The sequence below is a fragment of the Chenopodium album genome, chromosome 8 (assembly GCF_948465745.1).
Source record: "Chenopodium album chromosome 8, dcCheAlbu1.1, whole genome shotgun sequence".
NCBI classification, from domain to species: Eukaryota; Viridiplantae; Streptophyta; class Magnoliopsida; order Caryophyllales; family Amaranthaceae; genus Chenopodium; species Chenopodium album.
The window spans coordinates 6,120,773-6,128,605 of NC_137841.1; positions in this window are offsets into that span (position 1 = coordinate 6,120,773).

Consider the following 7,833-nt stretch of genomic DNA (forward strand, 5'->3'; position numbering starts at 1 on the left):
AACACCGCGCGAAACTGGATGATTTTATCGAGCACAGAAAGCTGCTGAGGCATGTGGGAAGTAGCGTCAGGGGCCAGAGCTTGGCGCCAAACTTTTATCCGTAGCGCCAGACGCCAGTATTGGCGCCAGGCGCTACAGTTAAAAGGTGGCGCCAGTCTCTGTTTGCTGGCGCTAATTTCCCCCAATACCGAGCCAGAAATATGCGTTCTAATTTCGACCGGTTTTTCGTATTGTTTGCTCGATCCTACTTCCTGATTGAATTTTTTCTCATTTTTCTGAAACCCATATGTGTTCTACATATGGACATAACCCTCTGGGAATTCATGCTCTATCTACCCGATTGAACGCTCCTGGCAACAAAGGGTACATCTAAGATGTTGAATTCACCAAACCATGGAAGTGAGTTTTTTCTAAAAACTTGCGGTGTTCTATCCACACGCGTTAACCCTTCACGGTTAGGCTTCTACGCGCTGCATCTGAAAAATTAATTTGGACCCTGTTTGACTAAACCATATCTCGAACTTTAGAGAACTAGAGCCATGGTTAAGTTGCGAACTCATTGCATCATATTGTGCTTACTTGCCTAATTGTGCATTATTTGTTGTGCATATATATTCTATGCTCCTCCTAATCGTTTGTTGATTTGTGTTGAGATTATAATCAATGACTTAAAGAACTTTGCCTAATTAATTAATTAATTAATTAATTAATTCGAGTCAATAAAGTTTTTTCTTCTTTTAATCGGAATTGACCTAGTACGACTTTAGGCGTACCCAACGAAAACAGTCCCAGACTGAGGCTCCAATATTGGTGCCAAAATCTGGGCTGTAGCGCCACTGTATGGTGTGTAGCGCCAGACATTTACTAAAAAGTCTGGCGCCAACCACCACATTGGGACGCCAGTCCTGTCGCTTGGCCGACAGTTCGGATTATTTGTCGAGTCATCACCTAATGTCTAATTATTCAGTTTCCTGTTTAATTCGGTTAATACTGCTTAATTAAATCAATATTCGAGTTTAGGCACTAAGTCTCATGGTCTTACACAAGAGTCCAAGCATGTCACTTACACTCAATACACACACTAATACACATGTCTTGACCATGATTAAGGGAGTCTTGTGTGCGCGCGTTATTTTTCGTCATTTTTTTAGGGGGGTAAGTCGGATATTAATCCTCCAATAAATAATAGTACTTAAGTTCCCTAAACACATGTACATTATTGCTCCCTAAAAATATGCATACTTTTTTTTCCCTAAAAATATGCATACTTTTTTTTTTTTTTAAAACAAAGCCATAAAGTCAAACTGATTCGAGTTAAGTAATTAAAATGCAAACTGGCTTAATTTACAGCGCGTGGTCAAGAAAGGAAGGACGATTAATCAAAGATAACCTCTTCGTACAAGTCCAACTTTTCGACAAACCTATAGCTCGCAAGAGGAAAGCAAGAGTTATAATGGCAACTCAGGAAGAAGTTAACGATCTCAAGAACCAATTGGCTATTGTAACTGAGACACTAAAGCTTCTCGCACTTAATATCGAGGATCCCGCGAAGCAACAACAAATGGACCTCATGCAAGAAAGCCTAAGCAAGTTGTCCAGCGACTACAAGTTTCAAGAACTCACATCCCAAGGGATCTCGGTGGATAAGGATCTTCTTCCGCAGAAGTTCAGTGCCAACGACATCCCAAAGTTTAGGGCAATTGACAACCCCTACTTCCATCTAAGGGCATTTGAAACAATAATGAGTATCAAGGGTATCGATAAGAAAATTTTCCCTTCTCTGTTCTCGCTATCTCTCGAGACCGTTTGCCAACAATGGTTCTTTTCTCTTGAAAAAGAAAAGACCTCTACCTGGGAATCCATAGCAAACGCTTTCGTTGATAGGTACAAGTGCAACGTTCAAGTCGAAACTGACCATAGAGAACTTGAAATTCTCAAGCAGAAGGAAAATGAAGGCTTCACATCTTTCTTTAACAAGTGGAGAGAAACCTCAGCTAAAATGATTGAGGTACCAAGTGAAAAAGAGTCCGTGAGATTGTTCATTAAAAATCTCCAAGAAAAATATTCAAAACATCTTAAATATCAAAATAACCTTCATACCTTTAAGGCTGTTTATGATATTGGGATTAATATTGAAGATGACTTAGCTAAATCTAAAGCTGCCAACAATAACTCCAACAGTGGCTGGAAAGGAAAGAAGAGCGACAATCCTTCTTCTTCCAAAACCGCCCACTCGAATAATGTTAGCACCTTTAATCTAGGAGAAGTCCTTGCCATGAACAACCAAGGACAAAAGAAACTGTTTAGGAGAAACTTCACTCCTATTGGCATGAGTTATGACACCGCGTTTGATCGGCTAAATGCAAAAGGTCTTATAACTCCCATTGGACCATTCGGAGATCCACCAGTCGAGAAGAGATCGCCTAATTGGAACCCCAATGCACATTGCAAGTATCATCAAGGTAGGGGCCATTCTACTGAAAGCTGTTGGAAGCTTAAGGAAGCTATCCAAGACCTGATTGACAGTAATAAGCTGCCGTTGCCTCCTGCCAGTAAGAAACCGAGTATTGACAATGCACCTCTAGCTCACACATTGGCTATCTCCGATGAAGAAAGCGAAGTTGATCCCTCATCTCTCATTAAGCCTGTCAAAGGAACCAACGTCGAAGAGGAAGAAGAAAAGATCTTTTTCGATGTCGAAGATAATCCTCCAGAACTAGCAAATGAGGTAGAAATACGAATACTCACGCTATATCTGAGAGAGACATCACAACTGTTACATGAAACTCTCAAAATTCTGAATGAACTTCGCAAAGAATATGATCAAGAACCTAAGAGAGAATTCACACCAGTAAAAACGACTTATGAGGCAAAACACTTTCCCTTACAAGTCACCGAAAGACCCAAGAAGAGCAATAAAGTTTATACTCCAATTGGGATCCCGTATGCACAAATGTTTAAAATGCTCTCCGAGAGTGGCAAGGTCAAACCTCTCGAACCGAGACCATTTGAATCATTAAAAAGAACAGATAGATATTACTGTCAATACCATCAGTCAGGAGGACACACCATAGAAAACTGCTTCAAATTCAAGGATTTGGTGTAGAAAATGATTGATAGAAAGGAATTAGTCCGAATTCAACAAGAAGAGGATATAAATGTTAATGGAGTATGGGACAGTGATGAAGAAGATGTCTATCTAAAAGACATATTAGGACCTTCACCTTCTATATCATACACCACGGACGACATTTGGGCTGAAGAAGATTCATCAATAGACGTCCTCACAAGATCCGGGAGAATACAACCTCCCGTTTCAACACAACCCATGCCTACCGTACAACAAGTTCCCATACCTATCATCGAAGACAATGACATCGTTAAACAATTCAAGAAGACAAAAGTGGGGATGAATGTATGGAAACTTCTGGCAACATCTCGAGAACATAGGTTGGCTGTGATGAATGCCTTGGATAAAATCGGGATAGATTCTGACACCACTCCTGAGGGACTAGCTAACTTCCTCACGAGTGATCTCCCTAGTCCAATTAATCTAATCACCTTCTCTGATAAAGATTTACCCCCGGAAGGTGACAAGCACTACAAAGCGTTAAACCTCACCGTAGTCTGCAAAAGAATGAATGTTCCCATGACGCTTGTAGACAATGGATCGGCTATTAACGTCTGTCCACTTAGGACTGCGAGGATGCTCGGCATAAAGGATGAGGATTTAACTCCGTCCACACAAGGAATAAGAGCTTACAATAATACTCGACGTCAAGCTCTTGGCAAAATAACCCTAAATGTGATGGCAGGAGCAATAGAACATGCTACTACTTTTCAAGTGGTAGACATCAAAGCCTCATTCAATCTGTTGTTAGGACGCCCTTGGCTCCATGATCTAAAGGCCGTCCCTTCATCTCTCCACCAACAAGTGAAAGCTATAGTTGGAGGAATCCCCATCACTATTGATGCTTCGCCAATGAGGATCAAGTCAATAGAGAATCCAATCATCAACGTGGAGCACGACGAAGATGATGAAGACCTATGGGGCTTTAACGAAGAAGTCTCCTTAATCCAAGAGGATGAAAGGACATCTCTTTTCCACGACCCCCATTCCAACATGATTATCAACACTATGCTAAAGAAACAAGGACACTTCCCTGGGATGACCTTAGGAAAGAAGAAGGGGATAGCAAAATCGATAGAGTCACCTGGCCTCCCTAAACTAGATACTTTCGGACTTGGTTTCGAACCGACTCAGAAAGATCTCAAGCGAGCCCAGGACAAATTAAAAGCACGTAGGGATGCTCGCATTCAAAAGAAAGCAATTCCAATGGATCAGTACCCTCTTACGCTTAATGGTCAGTTTATAAAAGAAGGAGAGGACTATCCATGCCATGAATTTCCCGAACCATTTGTTGTAAATGGTATACGACAACCAGAATTCGAGATTTTCTTGGATTGCTATTTCACTGACGAAATCCCAACTCCCGTCCATAAGGAGAAAGCACCCCCATGCTTTGACTTTAACGTCATGGGATTACTGTTTGGGCGAGAAAAGAATGAGCCAGTTTATGAGGAAGAAATTTCCTCACTCATTCAAACGGTCCTACAAAGCGAAAACTTCGACCCCTCGAAGCTAATTACTCCAGCTAAAGGATCGCTGCAAGGGTGGCGCAAGACTATCAAGGTGATTACTCCGAGCGGGAGGAAGATATCAATCACGACAGGACAAGGGCCAATGTTTGAAGAATCGTCAGGGTCAGAGTCAGAGTCTGAGTCAGAGTCTTTCCCTTTAGAACCTTCTAAGTCTTTAGCTATAACGCCTTCCCTTTCTATTTCTTCTCCTAGGATAGTTAGTGATCCAGTCCCTGAGGACATATCACTCTTTGATGTAATGATCTCAGAGTATAATAATATCTCTCATTCTCCTTACTTCTCGTGTTCTTCCCTAACCCAAGATGACGAACATTGCTTAGATAACGATGAAAAAAATAAAGAATTTATTAAAGTAATGGAAACACTTGAAAAGAAAACACCAGTAATTGAATAGACTGAAACAGTTGACATCTCAAATGATTCAACTCATAAAAGAGAAGTTAAAATCGGACTAACATTGAATAAACAAGAAAGAACCGATTTAATTAACTTGCTTAAAGAATTTATCGATGTATTTGCTTGGTCATATGAAGATATGCCAGGCATTAACAGAGAAATAGCTCAACACACTATACCATTAATTCCAGGAATGAAACCTGTAAAACAAAAGTTACGTCGAATGAAACCCGACGTAGCACTTAAGATAAAAGAAGAAGTTCAAAAACAAATAACCGCAGGTTTCATCAAGGTATCCAAATACCCCGAATGGGTCGCTAACGTCGTCCCAGTTTCAAAGAAAGATGGAAGGGTAAGGATGTGTGTCGACTATCGAGATCTAAATAAGGCAAGTCCAAAGGACGACTTCCCTTTGCCACACATTGATATTCTGGTAGACAACACAGCAAATCACGCGCTTCTCTCATTCATGGACGGATACGCAGGGTACAATCAGATTCTCATGGCGGAAGAAGACATGGAGAAGACAACTTTTATCACACCATGGGGCACTTACTGTTACACGGTAATGCCATTTGGGTTGAAAAACGCAGGTGCTACTTACCAACGTGCAGCAACTGCCTTGCTCCATGACATGATGCACAAAGAAGTCGAGGTATATGTAGACGACATGATTGTGAAATCAAAAGACCGTCTAGGCCATCAAGTAGCCTTAAGGAAATTTTTCGAAAGGCTAAGAAAATACAATATGAGGTTAAATCCCTCAAAATGTGCTTTTGGAGTCACCTCGGGCAAGCTCTTGGGATACGTCATAAGCTCTAGAGGAATAGAGATAGATCCAACCAAGATTAAAGCAATCATGTCAATGCCACCACCCAAGACCGAGAAACAGATTCGAGGATTCATTGGCCGGTTACAATACATAAGCAGGTTCATATCAAAACTAACAACGATATGTGAACCAATCTTCAAAAAGCTCAAGAAGAATGTACCAGTAATATGGGATGACGAGTGTCAAAAAGCCTTTGACCGGATCAAAGCTTATCTCGCAAATCCTCCCGTATTAGCGCCAGCACTTCCTGGAATACCTCTTAGGTTATATCTGACGGTTACCAAAGAGACAATGGGAGCCATGCTAGCACAAGAGGTAGAAAACAAAGAGAATTCAATCTATTACTTAAGTAAGAAGATGCTCGAATACGAAGCACGCTATACACCACTCGAGAAATTGTGCCTCGCTTTGGTGTGGGCCACAACTAAGTTGAGACATTACATGTTGGTGCATACCGTTTTCGTAGTATCTCGATTAGATCCACTCAAATACTTGTTCGAGAAATCAACGCTCAATGGACGTATTTCAAGATGGATAGTCAACTTAGCCCAGTTCGATGTACGGTTTATGCCACAAAAGGCTATTAAAGGATCCGTGGTGTCAGACTTTCTGGCAGATTTTCTAATAGAAGACTCGACACCAATACAGGGCAATGAATTTCCAGATGAAGATTTGATGGTCACCGAAGATGATACTTGGACCTTGTATTTTGACGGAGCCTCAAACCAAAAGGGGTGTGGTGTCGGAGTGCTACTAGTATCACCTAAAGAAGAACACGTCCCAATCTCAATAAAGCTTGATTTCGACGTTACCAACAATGCTGCTGAATATGAAGCATGTGTGGTAGGCCTTGAAACAGCCCTGGCGTTGGGAGTAAAGAAGTTAAGGATATTTGGAGATTCCTCTCTAATCATCAATTAAATATCTAAAAGGTGGAAAGTAAGGAGTGAAAGCCTAGCTCCTTACCAAACTTATCTGGAAACTCTTACCGATCAGTTAGAGAAGGTAGAATACACATATCTACCTAGAGAAGAAAATCAATTTGCTAATGCCTTGGCAAGATTAGCCTCAATGGTTAGGATTCCCACGGATATCGAGCAAATGCCTCTAACTATCGAAAAAAGGCACAAACCGGCATATATACAGGCTATAGAAGATGACGATCCAGTCCAAGACGAAGATGAAGAACGAGAAGAAAAACCATGGTACACAGACATTCTCAACTATGTCACCAATGGAGAATACCCTCCTCATGCTGACAAAAGAGCTAAGCGAGCCTTGAGACTTTTGGCTTCTCAATATGTACTCATAGACAACGAGCTACATAAAAGGGTACCTAAAGGTCGAGCCCTCCTATGTGTAGGGAAGGTGGATGCACAAAGAATAATGAGAATGGTCCACGAAGGAATCTGTGGAACTCATATAAGTGGCAAAATGTTAGTCCAGAAAATAATGCGAGAAGGGTATTATTGGACTACCATGAATAGGGATTGCCATCAATATGTAAAAAGATGCCCTAAGTGTCAAATTTATGCCAACTTACAGCACGTTCCTCCATCTTTGCTCTACACCTACACATCACCATGGCCATTCTCTACATGGAGAATTGACATAATTGGCAAGATCGCTCCTCCAGGGACAGGAGGCCATGAATTTATTCTAGTAGCGATTGATTACTTTACGAAGTGGGTTGAAGCACAATCATATGCTAAACTCACCGCAAAACATGTAGCACTTTTTATCGAGAGAAATATCATTTGTCGATATGGAGTCCCACATGAAATGATAAGTGACAATGGAACTCACTTTCAAGCCGAATGTGAAGAATTGCTACATAAATACGGTATCCAACATCATCATTCGTCCCCTTATAGACCTCAAGCAAACGGAGCAGTCGAGGCAGCTAATAAAAATTTAAAGACTATCATCGAGAAAATGACAGA